The sequence below is a fragment of the Triticum aestivum genome, chromosome 3B (genome assembly GCF_018294505.1).
Source record: "Triticum aestivum cultivar Chinese Spring chromosome 3B, IWGSC CS RefSeq v2.1, whole genome shotgun sequence".
NCBI classification, from domain to species: Eukaryota; Viridiplantae; Streptophyta; class Magnoliopsida; order Poales; family Poaceae; genus Triticum; species Triticum aestivum.
In genome coordinates this window covers 390,506,499-390,526,150 of record NC_057801.1, presented here as the reverse complement: position 1 = coordinate 390,526,150, position 19,652 = coordinate 390,506,499, and the positions used below count along the sequence as shown (strand labels likewise).

The 19,652-nt window shown below is 43.9% G+C and overlaps 1 pseudogene; it reads right to left on the bottom strand.

The window, feature by feature from the left end:
- Window positions 1-5,059: 5,059 nt before the first annotated feature.
- LOC123070011 (DNA damage-binding protein 1-like) lies at window positions 5,060-17,296 on the bottom strand (annotated as a pseudogene).
- Window positions 17,297-19,652: the final 2,356 nt, after the last annotated feature.

Below are 19,652 nucleotides of genomic sequence, written 5' to 3'. Positions count from 1 at the left end.
ACTAACTAGTTAATTAGGTTAACTAAATAGGATTAATTTAGTTAATTAATTTAATTAATTAATTAATTAAATTTATTATTATTATTTTAATTCTTTTTTTTATAAAACCGTTCTAGGGAGGGCCCATATGTCATAGGCCCTGGGGCATAACGGGCGACGGGTGCGGGGTGGCCCGAACGGGCGCTACGGGCACCCGACCGCAGGCGGAGGCCATGGCCCGACGCGGCTGGGCGCCGGCGGCCAAGGCGCCGGCCAAGGGAGGCAGCGGAGGTGGCCGCGGGGCGTGGCGATGAGGAGTGGCGCGGGGAGGAGGAGGCCGCGGGTGGTGGCCGGAGTGGGGACCGGACCGACGAGCGGGAGGCACGGGTAGCAGGGGGCTTCGGCGGTGGCCGTGGCCGGTGACGGCAAGCGCGGGTGCCGAAGCGAGCGGGCGCGCGAGGGAGAAGTCGGGGACGGGCGTGTGCGGTGTGCATGCGCTGGAGCCAAGAGGGGCGGTGACCATGACGGGACAGCGGGCGCGTGGCCATGCACGGGCGAGGGGCGACGGCGAGTGAGCGTGTGCTCGTGCGGAGAAAGGCAACCGCGACGACGGGGAGAGAGGGAGATGGGGATGGCGCTCACAGAGGGATGTAGGGTCCAGGGCAGTGGTGCTCGTGGTGGAGGCCGAGGATGACGAAGGCGTGGAGGAGGCAGTCCGGTGGGGAGGCGGTCGGGGAGGTCCAGCAAGGAGCGAAGCTCCGGGCGGCGATGGTGCGGCGCACGGCGTCGGGGGCACTTCCCGGTCCAGGAACGGGGAGGAGGTGGAGGACGGCGGTGAGCGACGTGTGGCGGCGAGGCGCCGGCGTGAGGCGGGACAGCACCGGGCGGCGGCGGCGTCGAGCCCCCGATCTCGATCCAGATCGGGGGGAGGAGTGGGCGATGTGGGAGGGGGTGAGTGGGGGTAGTGCGGTTAGGGTTTCGGGGCGTGGCCTATAGGCCAGGCGGTGTGCGGGGAGTGGGCCGGCATGACGGGCTGAATGGCCAGTTGGGCCACGAAGCCCACTGGGGGAGGGGGGTTCTGTTTTTCTGTTTTTAACCCTTTGATGTTTTGCCTTTATCTTTTCTTACTTTTATTTGTTATTTTTGCTTTCTTTTAGTTTCCTTTTATTTTAGTTTTAGTAAATTATCAAATTGGCACCTAATTAGATTTTACAAATTATGCCACTGCCACAATAGTTTAATACTTATAACAATTTAGTTCGGAAAATGTTCATCATTTCTAAAGCATTAAATAATTGTATTTGCTATTGTTTTATTTATTTTAGAGTATTTAAACATTTTATAAAAGTGTGGTTTCTCCATCATAATTACCTATGCATTATTTGGCTCACTCCGAACATTTTAGTTTTAACCTGCAATTAGCAAGTTATGTTTATGGTCTATCATGCTGAAATACAAAAAATGTTTTGTGTCACATGCTTAACAGACTTTGAACTATATACCTGGTTCAGCTGTAGAGAAAAATGCACCTGGTTGTTTAACACACTGAACTATTCAGCCTACCAACTCAAACTACCATCAGTATCCAACAAACACCTACAGAAATAATTTTTGCCATCAATCCTTTGTTTTAAACAAGTACTAATATTTTGGCAGGACAAAAAGTTGCAAATTCTGATGATGGTTTATGTTCCTTCTTTTAGGTTATGAGAGATGATGCTAGAGAGATTCCCCTACCAAATTGGAAGGGTTGCAACCAAATCTAATCGGCAGCATAGCAGTTATCTCTAAATATCTAAGCTAGTGATCATATTTTCAATGATTTTTTTTTGTTTGGCCTTCCTGTAGGTCTGCACATAAGCGGAAGTTGTACTGTATATTAGTTGTGATGCTGTTTTTTTATTGCCAAGGTTATTTGAACATGGCTGTCGTTTGTTATAGATGAGAATCTTTTAGTTGCTGCTTCTTATGTCTGTAATGTGATGAAAATGTAATCACAACAAATGTTGTATGATGGAACAAACGTTGCTTTGACAGCAAACTTGAAAAAAAATCATTTGTTTCTCCGTCATCTAGTCCTTTTGCATTACTAGGCTGAAAATATTGATGGGCTGGAAGAGGCCTTGGCCCGAACAATGTTGGACAAATTAATTCCTGGGTTGCAAAAAGGCCTTGCCCCAAATGGTATTATGTTGAAAAAATGACTGGAAAAAAGGCCGAGCCCGGATAGAAAAGGCCCAGCCATATAGCAGAAAAAATCAGTCCAAAAAAACATAAAAGGCCGAATTACTGGACTCGGCCCATCTAAAACACCGAATTGGACCCGGCTGAATCTTATCAACGACCTTTTCAATTGGTCGTAATTTTGCCACGTCGGATCCGACGTGGCCTGGGCAGACAGCTAGTGACCAAAACAGAAGGTCGTAGAATCCATGACCTTTTGTTTTGGTTGTTGCCTCGTTAATTTCAGTTTACGACTGCCAGCTTTTGACCATCTGTTTTTGGTCACAAAAAGGTCACAAATGAAAAACAATGACCTTTCAGCGACCAATAGTGATGGTCGCAAGTTGACGTATTTCTTGTAGTATATGCAATAATTTATTTATGTTATCCAGGACAAAAATACTTAACAGACCTTTGTGCCATGCCTAATTGCAGGTGTATGGGACATTTGTACAATCCACATATGAAGATAAGAGAAAAAGAGAAGTTTAGGTGTTGTTAAAAAAAGTGCTCTCACATCACTTTTGGGCCAAGAGAAGATAGAGTCCAAGTCTCCCATGTTCTGGACTCAGATTCTGACTGCACAAACATACCTGACTCAAAATGCCGAGATCTCTTTCATTCGGACTCCGAATTGGGTAATTCTTTTTCTGTTGGAAAGCAGATTTTGTGCTCTTTCCAACCCAATTGGATTCACCTTCAAATTCGCTTGAAGTGTTGAGATATTGACAAAACAATGTGATGTTACAGCAGAATCCAAGTCAAATTACAAGTCCAAAGGTGTTGCATCACCTCCACTTGGGCCCATGGGCCTTGTATGACTTAGGGCTAGTTTTAGACAAGGTTGGAAAAAGCAGTAGGCGTAAGCAAGGCGGTTGGCCTTCGCCTAGTGCCTAGGCGGTGCCTAAGAGCCCTAGGTGCGACCTAGGTGGTAACTTAGTTTTTACTCGTAGTGCATTTGTGATTATTATATGGGTGTTGATATTAGTTTAGCGCATATAAAGAAGTGAATTACCGTCTACTACCATTGAAATATAACCCGTTTGGCATACTAGTGTAGTATGTGGCATGATTTCTTATTTGTGTAGGCAATTCCTTGCTTACTCTGCCTAGACCTCCATTTATGCCCTAAGTCTCGCCGACCTAGACCTCCATTTATGCCCTAAGCCCTTTCTTACCCTGCCTAGACCTCCATTTACCCTGCCTAGACCTTGCATGCTGAGGTTCTAGATGAGGCGGAGCGCGGTGAACGGCTCGCCGACCTAGGCCTTAGTGAGGAGGGAGGAGACGGAAGCTGCGTCATCATGGAAGAAGAGGAAGGGGTCCTCGAGCTGGTAAACATCACGGAGTTCTCCGTGCGCACCTTCTGTGGTGGTTTGTTGAAGTTGGTGTTGAGCTGATCTGAGTAGGGTTTGTGAGACAGCTCTCCGGCAAACCGCGACGCGTTCTAACATGTGTTTTTAGTAAAGTTTTGATCTATAAATAGATCTGTTGCGTCAATTGTAAACTTATGTAAATACAGGTGTGCCGAAGCACACCTAGTTTGGTGCATGATCATGGCTTCACAGGAAAGCGCATGCTCATCCACAACGTTTTCTTCTTCTTTTAATTTTGACGAAAAGGCTACACAGCAAGCTTTCATTGAATAGCAGAGAGGCAACTCGGGCGGCGGCGAGATCTACTCCGCCAGGTCCCTCTCACACCTTCTCTTCCCCCTCGTCGCCGCCCTATGGACTCGACCGGGCTAAGCCCGTGCAGATCCGGCGGCGGCGGGGTCCCTGGTACCCTGGCGTGGCTTGTCCTCGGGCAGGAGGCTCGAGCGATGGGTGGACGGCCCGGCGCTCCTCGGCTCGCGTCGCTAGGCCCGGTGGTGGTGGGAGGACGGCGATGATAGCGGTTGTGCGCCCATGTCACTGCAGCCCTCTTCTTCAGGGATGGGATCCTGCCCAGATCCATGGAGGAGGCGTGGTGGCCGCGGCGCGGGCGCACGCACGCAGATGGCGGCCAATCCGGCAGCAGGATCACCCATGATGGTGGCGGCGGCTACCTCCGGTGGTCGGGTGTCCTTCACATTGATCTTGTCGGGTGGGCGGCTTGGCGGCGCCTCCGGTCAGATCCAATCTGGCCGGTGCAGCCGGCGGTCTCCTCCGTCGGAGGTGGTCGGCCTGAGGCTGGATGGTCAGATCTCAAGATCCGCCATCTATTTCCAGCTGCGAGTCAGGATGACAAGTTGTCGGTGAAAACCGAGCCGATGGCAAGCGATGGCGGCGTTATGCGTCGTTACCTTGATGAAGGCATCGCCGTGCAACGACTGTCGACCCACTCATGCTGCTCCAGGGGAAACCTTAGGATCTGGTCTTCCAGATCGTACGATGGCGGTACTGCGGCATCGTTTCTCTCTTGGGAGCATTGTTTGTGGAGCAGCGCTAGAAGACAAGAGGCAGGAGGTGGAGCGGCTTCGTCTTGCACGGAGCTTCGGTGAAGATGTCAAGTCATGCCTGACCGACAGGTGCTACGCTGTGTCATGCCTGGTCGGCAGGTGCTACGCACGACAGATCTTCCAGAATCTTCGCGCTTGGACGGACGAGCGCGAGGAGGTGGCGCCGTGGTGGCATCGACGGATGGACAGATGGACGGGCTGACAAGGATGATGCGGATCTCTCTCCTGAAGATGGGTCAGCGGTCTGATGATGACGGCGGCGTCTAAAACGTGTGCATGTGTGGTGTACACTTTAGGTCTGATGTACTGGTTGTTCGTTCCAATACGTTACGTGGATGGATCGGCGATGACACCGATTTAGATTTGAGGAGTAAAAGCACTCCACATAATTGAGTTTTATAGGTGTGAGTGATGGCTTCGTGTGGTTTGATGGCCACATGCATCGCTTGATGCAGAAGCCGAGGGTTTAAACCTCCTTTTCCAAAAAGGAAAAAACAGAGGGGCGACGAGATCAGGGTTCAGAGGCTGAACGGACCCATAAGTTTTCACCTGATGGCCGATGCATCACACGAACAGAGTGGTCTACAACAGTATGACTGTTTCAGAAGTGTAACCAAATGTACAATCTCCTTGGCTACAACCAAATTTCTCTCCAACAATAAAGCAAAAAGGAAGGAATTAGACTGAAGGCTGTTACCTGCATCTACAACATTGGGTTACCAGCAGTTGAGCGGCCATGAAGTTGGGCCCAGAACTGGAAATATCACCTTTAGCATGCATCTATTCTACTGTACCACGCTGGCAACGAGTTAATAGTAGGAATATTCATTCACTAGAGCTACACATGACGGTAGGTAGCTAGAGTACTGTACGTTGCTATGCTTATTAAGTAGTACTTATTACTAGTGTGGATTGATCAACTCCTGCACTTTCTTATACAACTCAATCGGAGGGACACCCATCGCGCACGCAACCTCCACCATCTGGCTTGGGCTCAGACTGAAGAAAGATTCAATCAGATCACCATCCACGAAGTTCCGGGCTGAACTGGTCCTCCTGGCGTTACAGAATGACCGCCATTCTGCATGGCTAAGGTTACCAACACCCTTGACGAAATTCACAAGGACGGACTGCAGCTTCTCTAGGAACGCATATAGGTCATATGGAAGGGAGGCAATCACACCGATGGCGCCATTGACCGTGCCAAAGATGACTGAAGGAAACTGGCCTGTCCCCGAATCTGCGTGGTGCATAACCAGAGAACCGTGATGCAACCTATTCACCACGTCCCCCAGATGGTACTCCCCAACGGGCTCAAGGAACCCATATGGGGACTTGCACACGGTAAATAGGTTACAGCAATTGTCTGCACCAATATAAATATCATCATCCAGCATCTCAACTGCAGTAATCCAGTTTGTGTTTAAATCCCTAGCCACCTCTTCAATCGTGCCTTCTTCGTGCTGCCCAATAAGAAAACAGCAGTAACCAGTGTGATGCAGAAACGTCGGCGAACTTATTTTAGGATTCAGAGGAATTGCAGTGATCCTTAAACAAGTATCAAATGAAAAGTGTGGCTATACCTTGTATATCAGCAACGATAATGATCTCATCAAGTCTCCAACCAAGATGAAATCACCACGTGTTTGAGTATACAAAGATAATACGTGGCCATCATGGGCACACTCAAATTGTAGTACATGTGACATATCATTTCGCTGCACCCACTTGTACAATCTGATCTTCTGATTAATAGCAGCCAATAATTTCCCATTGAATGATTTAAGCGAATAGACAGCTCCTTTGGTTTCCTTCGCTTTGATTAGTTGTAACTTCCCTTCTTTAACTAAAAAAACCAGGATCCGCCCCTATGTCAGGTTGCATTGGTACCAAAACAGAGAAGTTAAGTGCAGGAGAAAATGTTGGATCAATATAGGCATAAAAAACAGTTCTAATGCTCAATGTAATTTTCTGTATTCTGCAAAACTACTCACCATTGGTTGACTACATGCACCTCCGTGTAACAAGAATTACAAACAAAGGAAAAGGAAACGCAGTATCTGTGGTTCATATTGCACAGCACCGATACTTGACAAGTGACTAGATACAAGTCATAAGAACCTAAAACTTCTACCAGAGAAGAAAAGGTAATCCACGTTGCTGAAGTTTGACATGATTCATTCCATGCAGTCAATAATAGGTACTCCCTCCGTCCTATAATATACTCTTATATTATGGGACGGAGGGAGTATGTTACTTGCTTGTCACAAGAATATGTAATAAAGAAGCAAAGAAGGAAGCCATTACTAGTTTCATCAGATGAATTCATGAGACAGTAATTCCGGATAAGGCAGTCAAAATTTACAAAGAGCATGATGTTCATTAGGCGTCAACCTGATAAAACCTTACCTTTGTGGGTTCATCTTCCATGGGCAAAACATATGCTGTTCCCACACAATAGTAGAAATTATCATCATCAGAAAATGAACAACTGATGATTGAGCAACCACATTCAAAAGCATCAAGACTATGTGTTGATAAAATCCCAAAAGTCTGATGGTCTAATAGACGAACAAAATGTGTCTCGCTCACTCCATGCATGTACTTGTTCTTGAAACTGCAGAGTGCAAGTGTTTGAGATTGTTCCTGGTGACAGATGCGGCGTGCATGCTCATTCAAGGGGATTGTGTGGATATGACGCTTTCTGGAGTAGTTAATTGCACCAATTGAAAGTTCAGCTTCTTTAGCTATCGCAATGCTGTGACAACAAGAAATAGCTTAATGCAAATCCAAGGAACTATTTTATCCAAAGAGATAAAAACAATAGGTACACACGTGCACAACATGAGGGAGGGAGGGACCTTTCTGGAAAAATAACTGTATTAAAAGGGCACACGTGGTTCATTTCTTTCAAGTTGACATAACTATAGAGTAACTTCTTGTCACTGCTGCATATGATAGTTGGCCTATCTGATGCAGCCAACACATGAGCTTTATCATGAGATAAGAATTTACAGAGGCTGATTGGTTGTGTCCCCAAGGAGACCCTGCTTCTATCTGATAGTTCACATGTACTTATGTTCAACACAAAACTAAAGAGGTGACCATCTCCAAGAGCACAGAACAAGTACGACACCTGAAAAGAAGACCAAGGAAGATATTACTGTCGGTGGTCCAATTTTCTTTCACGGAAAAGCAACATGAAGAGCATACCTCTTCAATAGTACACAGCAGAACAGAACGATGAACAACTTCACCCAAATTCTCCTTCCTAATTAGTTCAATGCCAGGGAGTGAAAATATCCTCACACTTGTATCTGTCCACATCCCAACAGCTGCAAGGGAGCTATATTGTAGATTCTCACCGATTGGGTTTATGTCAAGACAAGAAATCGCATGCTCAAGCTCTACATGCTTCACTTCCACCAACTTAGAGTTGGTAATTTCTAGGTAGATGAGATGGAAACCACCAGTTGCCAACAAAACCTGCAAGATGGCAACAATGTGTATCAAAAACTGCTACAATACCAAGGTATAAGCAATTAAAATGTTGAGGACATGCATATCATCTGAAACGTCTGAGTTTGTAGATAACACAAGTCTTATTTCATTCAGGAACTTCTACTTTATTCTGACATTGTAGCACGTACTACAATCCTAGCCATGCAAAACCCAGTCATCCACCCACCCACATACACCAATGCCTGCCCCCTGCGCCTGAACTCACACGCACATTTCAGAAGTGGAACAAAGTGCGACGATTTTTTCACGACTAGCTGCAGCATTTTTCGAGCAAGGGCATGTGTAGCACCCTAGGCTTGGGAGCAACATGATTGTGCATCAGCATTGTTAGATTTTAAGTAGGTGCTATGTACCATGCATTGCTAGATCTGAAGTAGATCCCCCAACTGATAGTAATCAGAATGTCATTACTGTAATAAGCCAACTCAATCAGGAGAGCTTCCAGGTAAACCAACAAAAAACCATTTATGTCAAGCTGTACCAAGTAATGAATAATTTATGACAATTATAATATACTCCCTCTGTTCACAAACATAAGATAACAACAACAAAGCGTTTAGTCCTAAACAAGTTGGGGTAGGCTAGAGGTGAAACCCATAAGATCTCCCGATGTTAGAGTACGTAATGGGCCTAATGGGCCCATTAGTCTTAGGGTTAATTAGGGATAAGGGTCGCTTGCTTAGGGGTCAAGTAAGCCTTGTTGGGAGTCAAGTAAACCTCTCTATATAAAGAGAGAAGATGTATCAATCTAATCAAGTAAGAATTAAGAAGGAAATCCCTTCCCTCTTGCCCGGCCGTGGGCAAAAGGCCCCCGGCCGGCCCTCTCGCACCCTCCTAGCCGCCGCTGTGGCTGCCGTGGCAGCCGCCGCACCAGGCGGCCTTCGCCGCGCTCGCCGGGCCACTGCGGCAGCCGCTGCAGCTGCCATCCATCGCCACCACCGCCCAGCCCTGGCTACAGTGGCAGCCGCCGCGCCCGGCGCTCCGCCGCAGCAGCCGCTGCAGCTACAGCAGCCACCGTCGGTCAGCTCCGGTCCCGCATCGACCGCACCGGCGGGAGTCCCGCTTCACCAAGTCCAGTCGCCGTCACCGTTTCCGTCTTGGATCGCTACCCGCCATGTGCCGGCGGCGGTGAGGCTGCAGGCTGCTGCGCGCGGCCTCCTAGCGCGTCGGCGTATGCGGGAGATACGTGGTCTGCAGCTGCCGCTCCTCCAAGTTGCCCATCGCTGCGCAAAGGACCTCGATCTCATCCGCTGCGTCGGGGATCTTGGGCATGCGGTTTCCCCCACGGGCGGCGGGCATGCTGTTTTCCCCGCGGGCAGCGACCTCAAAGTCTGCGACATAAGCGGTTGGGGGGGTGCACCCCTCCTCGTCATTCTCCATCGTAAGCCCTCCACTCTTTCCTGTGCGGTGCAAACCAACAGTCGTCCGGCAGGGAGAAGGCATGGTGTCACCGATAGCAGCGCACCGCGTAGCACCACTGCATTCCGCCACCGGCCGCCGCGACGGCGCCTCTGCTGGTCACTCTTGCGACCACTTCCAGGTGGTCATACACATGCACTCCTTTTGTCCAGGTGGTGTCCATGGGATCCAGGTGGCTGTACACGTGCACGTCCGACGTATGGTGTCCACTTTTTGTTAACGGGTCCAAAATAAAACGTCCCAGTCCATTTCAGGTTGAGAATAATAAAACAAGTCGAGATGTAAAAGGCTTGTTTTTAGGTGTTAGGTTTGTGATGCGTCGAGTCATGGTTATAAGTTGGTTAGGCTGCAGCTCGAGGACAAGCTGCATGTCCAGGTGGGGTGTAGTGTTAGAGTACGTAATGGGCCTAATGGGCCCATTAGTCTTAGGGTTAATTAGAGATAAGGGTCGCTTGCTTAGGGGTCAAGTAAGCCTTGCTTGGGAGTCAAGTAAACCTCTCTATATAAAGAGAGGAGATGTATCAATCTAATCAAGCAAGAATTAAGAAGGAAATCCCTTCCCTCTTGCCCGGCCGTGGGCAAAAGGCCCCCAGCCAGCCCTCTCGCACCCTCCTTCTAGCAGCGCCATAACACCCGACCAACTCATGGTTCTGGCACATGGATAGCAGCTTCCACGCACCCCTGTCCATGGCTAGTTCTTTGGTAATACTCCAGTCCTTCAGATCTCTCTTTACGGACTCCTCCCATGTCAAGTTCGGTCTACCCCGGCCTCTTTTGACATTATCAGCACGCTTTAGCCGTCCGCTATGCACTGAAGCTTCTGGATCCTTTTCTAAAAAAACTGAAGCTTCTGGAGGCCTGTACTGAATATGCCCAAACCATCTCAGAGGATGTTGGACCAGCTTCTCTTCAATTGGTGCTACCCCAACTCTATCTCGTATATCATCATTCCGGACTCGGTCCTTCCTTGTGTGGCCACACATCTATCTCAACATGCACATTTCCGCCGCACCTAACTATTGCACATGTCGCCTTTTAGTCGGCAAACACTCAGCGCCATACAACATTGCGGGTCGAACCGCCGTCCTATAAAACTTGCCTTTTAGCTTTTGTGGCACTCTCTTATCATACAGAATGCTAGAAGCTTGGCGCCACTTCATCCATCCGGCTTTGATTCGATGGTTCACATCTTCATCGATATCCCCATCCTTCTGCAGCATTGACTCCAAATATCGAAAGGTGTCCTTCTAAGGCACCACCTGCCCATCAAGGCTAACCTCCTCCTCCTCGTGCCTAGCAGTACTGAAACTGCACCTCATGTACTCGGTGTAGTTCTACTATAAGTCTAAAACTTTTCGATTCCAAGGTTTGTCTCCAAAGCTCTAACTTCCTATTGACCCTCGTCCGACTATCATTGACTAGCACCACATCATCAGCAAAGAGCATACACCATGGGATATCTCCTTGTATATCCCTTGTGACCTCATCCATCACCAAAGCAAAAAAGATAAGGGCTCAAAGCTGACCCCTGGTGCAGTCCTATTTTAATTGGGAAGTCATAGACATAAGATGTTTTGGATATTTCAATATAAACTACATAGTGACTGAAATGAGCGAACAAACACACTAAAACATGTCTATATACATCCAATTAACAAGAACGTTAGAACATCTTGTATTTGTGAACGAATGGAGTACTTCATAACTGTCGTTGCAGTGATAGACATAACATTTCGTAAATTAACTTAGTATAAAGAAATAACTTTTTTTTAAATACGTTCTGATCAGCTTCCACCCAGCTTGTGACTGACTATCATGCTCGCTGAGCCACATATAAATTTAGATACTGAAACCGGCTTGTTTCCCTACGGTAATCGGTTTGGCATCAGTATCCTGAGTTTCTGCGAACATTGTGAATGAATTAGTTTAAAAATAGAAGTACATGAAACTAAAGTAATGTTATGTGGATACTGGATATACAGTTTGCAATCTCACGTCATACGTCACAATAGTTAGCAATAATATGCAGACTTCAAAACAGAGATGTTAATAATTAGAGTACTATCACAAAGATGTATAAATTGGAAAATATTATCCGATGTGAGGATGCATGTGTAGCTTAGAGCCACATTTTGAGTGGCAAGGTGGATGTATTTTCCAACTCAATGATCATCGCGATAGTACCAAGAAATATCACCCAAAGAGATGCCAACCTGGCACGCATTAGCTGCTGCAACATTGACTGGAAATCCTGTTGGTGCAAACCATTGATCCAGTAAATCTCGAGAAGTAGAGCTGACTAATCTGACAGATTGCGCAGTAACCTACCATCAAGATTACATGTTTTAACAAGTGTGGGAAGAAAACCACAGAAATGGCTAAAACTAAAAGCAAGTATCCAAATGTAGACAAAGAAAAATACAGATGAGTAAAAAGGGGAGAACCTGTATAAGCTGATTGTGGATGGCACTTTCGCAGACCAGAGTCTGTGTTTCTGAATTAAATCCTTCTATAGGTGTTTCTACCAATTTGTTTTCCTTATTGATTGCCAAGAAGCGTGTCTCGTTTATAAAGGTCACAACCAAGAATATGTCATATGGATCGTTCGATGAACATTTTAAAGACCATAGTCCTTTCATGCCATGGAGTTGTAATGAAGCCTGGTTACACATGAAGATACATCTTAAGATTTCAATAGTGTATCTCAGAGTTCAAGACAGCATGGATGAAGTATAAAAGGAAAATTTCAGACCTGGTCAGTAATTACTATTTCATTACGAATTATCCGAATTGAACCATCCTTGTGTGCACCCGAACAAGTAATCACCTGACCTTGTCCTCGCCTTCCAAAATCAACCACACACAAGTCTACAATTGGTCCAGTGTTTATATATTGTTCGAGAATTTCAACAAATGAACCTCTAGCATCAGCTTGAGTATTCAATTTTAGAAGCTGTTAAGAACAATAGCTTGTTTAGGCACAAACTTATAATGCCACTAGAAATAAAGGTTGGAATGGAAAAAACTCCAGAATATTCACATGGTTGGAACAGCAAAGTCAAACATGAAGATGCAGTCATACAGTCTGTCTGTCCCCGCGTGTATGGGCACATGCACATGTTTTGGGAGTTTATTTAGAGGTAACAGTACAGCAAATCATGAATGACACCCACTATGACACAATGTCAGATCTATAAGAGTAATACACTAGGAAGAGTAAATAACAACTGCAATTCAAGCTGATGTCACCTACCTGTGAGTCCCCAAATTGTGAACCAACATAAAAGAAACCACTGCCAACATATGATATTGTTGAGGCAATTGACGTCTCCCCAATGAAGTGACTTTTTAAACCAGTCACTCTAGATGCCACCATAGCATAGACAAAGGAAATTTAAGAGGCGATTAATTTAGTACTGGAGTCTAGAAGCCAGTTTAAATGCAATAGATGGATACCTTCCCGATTCATGGGTAATTGTAAGCAAATGCAGAGCACCAGTGTTGTCTCCATATAAATAGCGAGAACCGCACTGGTCAACCCGCCCAACAGCTCTAATGATGGACTGCACAAGAAATGATGTAGCAATTATAAACCGTTACCAGAATGAAAATGTTATACACAAATAATAGTTCATGCCAAAACAGAAGAGCACTACTGCCAGAGTCTTACTTGCTTTATTGATAGAGATTTAGTAGTTTCGGAACTGCAGTAAACTATTGTGTCCTCACCAACTATTATGACACCACCCAGTGGTACAGGTATTAACAGACGAGCACTGTGGTCTAAATTGTTCTGAGACCAAGAACCTTCGACTTTTTGTCCTCCAACTCAATTTCGTATGTCTTAACATGTCTGGCATCTTTGTTGTCCTGCAGTGTAATATGGAAATAAGAATCATTTGATGACTATCATGGCTGAATTACAACAACAAAATGCAAATCAAGAAAATCAAAAAGGGAGACGTAGCATTAGAAAAACTGAAGGCATGTGTTTTTTATGTTACATAGAAACCATTACTTTACAGCAGTCGAAAATTTTCATGTGGTAAAGATAGGGATCAATCAACAAAACATACTGTGTACAACTACTTTAACAAGAGCATAAAGTAACATAGTTATATGTTTGCATACTAGGAGTCAACTGGATGGAGTCCACTGTGAATATAGGACATAATACATTCTTGTGCAAAAGTGAAAAAGGAGTATACCTGGTAAAGAACCACTACTGTAGGGTTTTCACAACGATAAAGAAACTTGATGTCCAACACTACAAGTTCTTCAAGCCTGACACATCCAGAACGAAAAGCTGATAAGATGTACAATAACATGCTTACCTAGTTATAGGCAAAATAACAGTTTTAACAATTCTCTACTAAACTTAAAAAATCATCATAACCTTAAAGAAACATAAAACCGAAAAAGGCTAACTCTTCTATAAGGTACTAATGCCATAAACTGGCATGGTGGCACAGTGATCCAGCAATCCTTAATCAATCATTTCAAAATACCTATCATACTATAGCCTATAGCATACCAACTTTCCGGAGTAAAAACGAAACAGGAAGGTAATATATACATGATGTGGCCCGTCTAAGAAAAACAGTTTTATAGGAGCTGGTTGGGTTGCTCGAATTGGATGGTATAAAAAGAATGTGTTAGTTTCGTTTGGTAGCATAACATGATGAGTGGTGGTCGTACTGTCATAGAATCATATGACAGTTCACTACTTCATCCACATTCCAGGTAATGTATATGATCTATCCATTTCTAACTGTAAGTGAATTGGTAACTATGTACAACTACAGTACCTGATGTTCAATGCTTGTATAACCTGGCAACAGCCAACAAACTCATTTATTTCTTTTTTCACAATGTAGCTTTTCTTTTATCTTTCCTTGAGCTAGGATCTGAAGCCAGGCGAAGCACTTCAGTCTATGGTCTACCAAGTCTACACTACCAAGAACACATCCTGGTGGTACATTTCTCCATTTATCAAAGTTTGATACAGTAATTTGTTTCTTCAGCGACTTGAACTATAGAACAGCCTCGAGGAACAACACTGAAAAACTCAACAAAACAAAAAGTGTATAGATAACTTACCTTAAATAAGCCATCATATAGGTGAAGACCAATCAGTCGATAGTGATGATCAATAATTCCAATCCACATTTTAAGTAATACAATTAAATCATGAATTCTGGCATAATAGGGGTATCTTAGAGATTATTTCACAGAGAACATCACTGTACTAGGGTTTCTCAGCAAAAAGTGTTCAACCAGTTAGTTAACAAGAACTACATTCTGTACAGGACTCGTAATAGAAAATAATGTTTCCGATTAGTAAAACACCTCATATCTCTGTACATGTACAAGTCGAGAGAATCACATTACCTGTCCATTGTCAGTAGGGCGCCCCAAAAATTCAGAAGCATCTCCCTCAGATCTGCATATTCAAACTGTTTAGTTCCTGATTGACAGAAAACTGAGAAAAAGATTTCACCAACTTGCAAGATGATATTGCTGTAACAGCAAGTGGCAACATATATCGAGATGGACAACTTCATAAGACAAACAACTAACATAGAAAAACATTTCCCAGGTTCACCAGAAGGTCCTGAAAACTAAGAAGAAACTTTGGATGCCATATATCTGTAAGGTGTGAAATATATAACTCCTGCTAAGCTAAGTATGGTTAGGGGCTTAGGGGAAGGATATATTTTTAAACTAGTTTCAGTTGAGTTCTATGAAAAGCTAAAGAGAGTGGTTCGGCTGGATTGACCTTCAGGTCATGCCTGTTATATAAGTTTCTTAGAATACCTAACCAACAACTCCAGGATCTGAAATATAGCATGCTAGTATATACATATTACACTAATCTACAAATGAATGGACTTAAGATAAGCACCAACTTTGATAATTGCTTTCTATGTTCAGAATGTGATGAATGAAGAAGGCCTAAACCTTGTAAGAAGTTCTGACTTTCTTCCATCCCACTGAAGAACACAATATCTATATCTTTCCATACCAATGAAAAGAAAATCTTGAGTTTCACTCTGGGAATGAAAAAGAGACGAGCTTAAGATTATAAAACACAAATACTTCCTTAAGATAAGAAGCAACTTTCAACCAGAGAAACAGAAAATAAACTCACACGAGAACGGTAGAGCTCAAGTGTTGCAACTGTTCCATACAAAGGTACGTCAAGCATAAGCTGGCAACCAGAGAAAATATCTTTTAGTTACAGAATCTCAAGTAGTTCACAAATAAGAAAATTATTAGATCAAAGCATGTCAATGTAATTTATTTGAAAAAAAATAGCCACCAAATAGTAACTCTTAATAGCACATATGATGCAACAGAAGAAATTGACATATTCCATGGAGGCAAATGTCTCTGACCTGAAGGCCATGAGGAGTAAGCATATAAATCTCGATATGGTTACATTTCCTGAAAGTTTGTTGTGCAGGCAGGCGTCAGCAAATATTTAAATAAAACCTGACAGTTTACTTTGTTTCTGTTTGAAGGGCGGCAAATCCACTAATAAAGTAGTAAAATATAAGCAAACAAGGTACTGCTAACACACAGATTTACATATATCACCTTAGCATTAACGATAATGTAACCTTCTTGAGAGACATTACAATTTACAGCATCACTATTACAACAATTACAACATCAATATTACAACCACAAGTAGCTTTGTTGCAATGTAGACATCAATCGCCTTTCCTTTTTTCCTTTTTTGAAGGACGCTAAATCCACTAATCAAGTAAAAGATAAGAAAACAAGGTACTGCTTTTGTTTTGCAAAAGAAAGAAGGTACTGTTAACACACAGATTTACGTATATCACCTTAGCATTCACGATATTGTAACCTTCTTCAGAGGCATTACAACTTACAGCATCACTATTACAACCATAAGTAGCTTGTTGGTTTGCAGACATCAATCCCCCCCCCCCCCCTATCAGTAGTAGTAATGCCTTCCGCTTGCAAACAAGGATACATGACAGGATAATGCAGGCCTTCCACCCCAGGATGATTAAAAGACACCAACAAACTTGACGATTCCTAGAAAACAACCAGTCGCCCAAAAATCAGCACATTAATTAGGAATTCCCTATCCACGACCAATTCTATACCTCGCTTATGCAGTTCAGGATACCGAAACAAACCCTTGAATGGGGCTTTGATTTTTGTACGCCCGACGGCCCGAGTCAAATTTCAAAGAGAAAGTATCAACCTATCCAAAATGCACCTTAGTATTTCACAAGCAAATAGTATTTTCTCATAACTAGAACTAAATTGAGAGCAAATCCATCTGGGTGGGGTACGATCATGCTAGTACGAAAGCAGATAAGCATCGATGGTGGGCTAGGGTTTTAGCCGAGCAAACAAAAACTCTAGGCACCACCACGCGATCCTCGCAACTTTCGCGACCGCCGAAACCGGAAGAGCAGGGAATGCGCGGAGAAGGAGAAATGCATTGGTGGTGCTTACGCGACGATGAGGTTGAGTTGGTGGGGCGCGGTGAAGTTGCCGACGCAGGAGTGGGAGACGGCAGTGGGCTTGTGCGCCGTCACCACGTAATTCCATGCCCTCATCGTCCCCGACCGGCAGCAGAAGCAGCGGCGGCGGACGCTTCGCGCGGCCGCGCCGGAGGAGAGCGAGGAGCGAGGAGAGCGAGACCAGAGAGAGAGAGGTGTGGAGGAGGTGGTGGGAGTTGGGGGACTCGGCCGGGATTTTTCTGGGCACGAGGACCGACGTCAACGGCCCGTAATTGACAAGGCACGAGGCCCGGGCCGCCCGGCTAGCGAGCGCTGAACCCGTAATCGAAATCTTTTTTCTTCTTTTTTGCGGGAACGAGCAGTCCAAATCTACCCAGACCACTCTCATCTCCTTTGTGGTTATCCCTAAAAAAATCTCCTTTGTGGTTACCTTTAGAAAAAACTTCTCCGTATGCACGACACTTGCCATGACCTATGGGTTTTATGTTTTTTATATTTATTTTTAAAAACATTTTATCTCTTAAATCGTGCGTCCAAATAATGAATTGTTTTCAATGTTGCGTTTTTCGCGTCAAGATTTTTAGAACTTGATCTCATGTCAATAGGTTTGGATGAAACTCTCTTTTTTCCCAAAAACCGAGAACCGGAAAAATAAAAAATAAAAAAATGAAACTAAAAAAGAAAACAAAACAAAATTAGAAACCAAAAAAACAAAAAGCAAAAAATCCAGAAAGAAAAACAAAAGCATAATTGTGCTTCACACGAAAGCACATTTGTGCATTTTTCATATTCGGAAAGTAGAGTTGTGTTTCACCGAGAACACAACCGTGATTTTCATTTTTCGGCAAGCAGGGTTGTGGGAAGTGCAGTTGTGCTTCACCGTGAAGTACAACGGTGCTTTTTACTTTTTGAGAAGCACAACTATGTTTCATGCGGAAGCACAACTATGATTCGTCATGAAGCATATAGCTATGCTTTTCACACGATGTTCTCCACGCGTAGAAAACAGGAAACCACCGTAAAAAAAAGGGGAAAACACTTTAAAAAAGCTAGTAAAAAGCAAGCAAAATCTGAACACCCAACTACTTAACAACTCATGCAGAAAAAAATAAAAAAATTGTGCTCCCTTATTTGTACCCGGTGCACGACACATCTTTTTTAATCTAACGCGTGACACGTGATGGTGGCTTGGTGGCTGGACGCACCATTTGGCAGCGGTCTGTGCGCCCTGGAGGGACCGCTAAAAGCCCAAGCCAGAGGGTACCCTCTAGTTGCTCCCTTGGACAATTACAATCATATTTGACATTCAATCACAACCATATTTGGCACTCATGTACCTTAAGAAGATTGATCGCATTATTTAGCGTTTATTTGAAAAATGTGATCCTTTTCTACAAAAATTATCGTATGTTATTTTTTCATCGTGTATCTGAAAATATAAATCGTTTATTAAAAAAATGATTATTTTTTCAAACAAAAATCATCATTGTACTAAAATATTTGTCATGTATGTATAGACTACTCATTGTTTATTTTAAATTTATAATATTAATTTTTATCTTTATTTTATTTGACCTTTTTAAGTCATGATGACCATATTTATTACATGGTGAACATTTTATGAATACACAGTGACCATTTTCCAATATATGATAAAAGATTTTAAATTATAATATAAGTAATTTTTATTCACATAATGAATGGCTTTTAAATACACGATGATCAGTTTTAAAATGTGTCGCAAACATTTTCTTAATACACAACGCATATTATTTTTAAAGTGTTCACAGATCTACAAACAATTCATGCAATAAAAAAATGTACAAATGCATTTTTTAAATGTTCATGTAATTTCAGGAAGATGTTCACCCTTGTAAGAAACGTGTTCATGTAATTTTCAAAAAAGTGCTTGCGTATTTAAAAAATGAATGTGTATTTATCAGCAAATGTTTATATAGTTTTCCAAAGTCTTGTTAGAAAAATAATTGTTCATATATACGCACATATCGACTATAGGTTCATGTCTTTTTATGAAATGGTCATAGGTTAAAAAAAGATGTTCATGTATCACATTAAAAATAAAAACAAAAAAGGCAAGAGGAACATCAAACAAAATAGAAAAAAAAACAGTTTGTTGTTTCGTTCATGTTGGAGGGAACGGTCGCTAGAAGAAAACGTAAAGGCTAATGTTTCTATCCGGCCGACTGACCAAAGCACGTGTCGGTCGCATGAACGACGTCGGATTCCACCCAGTCGTGTGTTGCCCTTTGCTTTCTTTTTTCCCAGCCTTATCTTCTTCCCTAACCTTTCGCTCCATAAGCACAGCTCATTCTCCATTTTTCCGAGACTTGCTGCTCGCTGCCGCTCCACTCCTCGATCTTCAAACCCGTCGGGGATGTGTTGGGCGACGCTGCTGCTGCAGGCCAACCACCGCCACCTGTTGTTAGGGCGAGTCACCGCGGGCAGATAAACAACCACAACAAGCGCCTCCTTTCCTCTCCCTCTCTCGGGAAACCCTCACCTCTAGCACACACGAGCTACAACGGCGTTGGGGACACATGCTG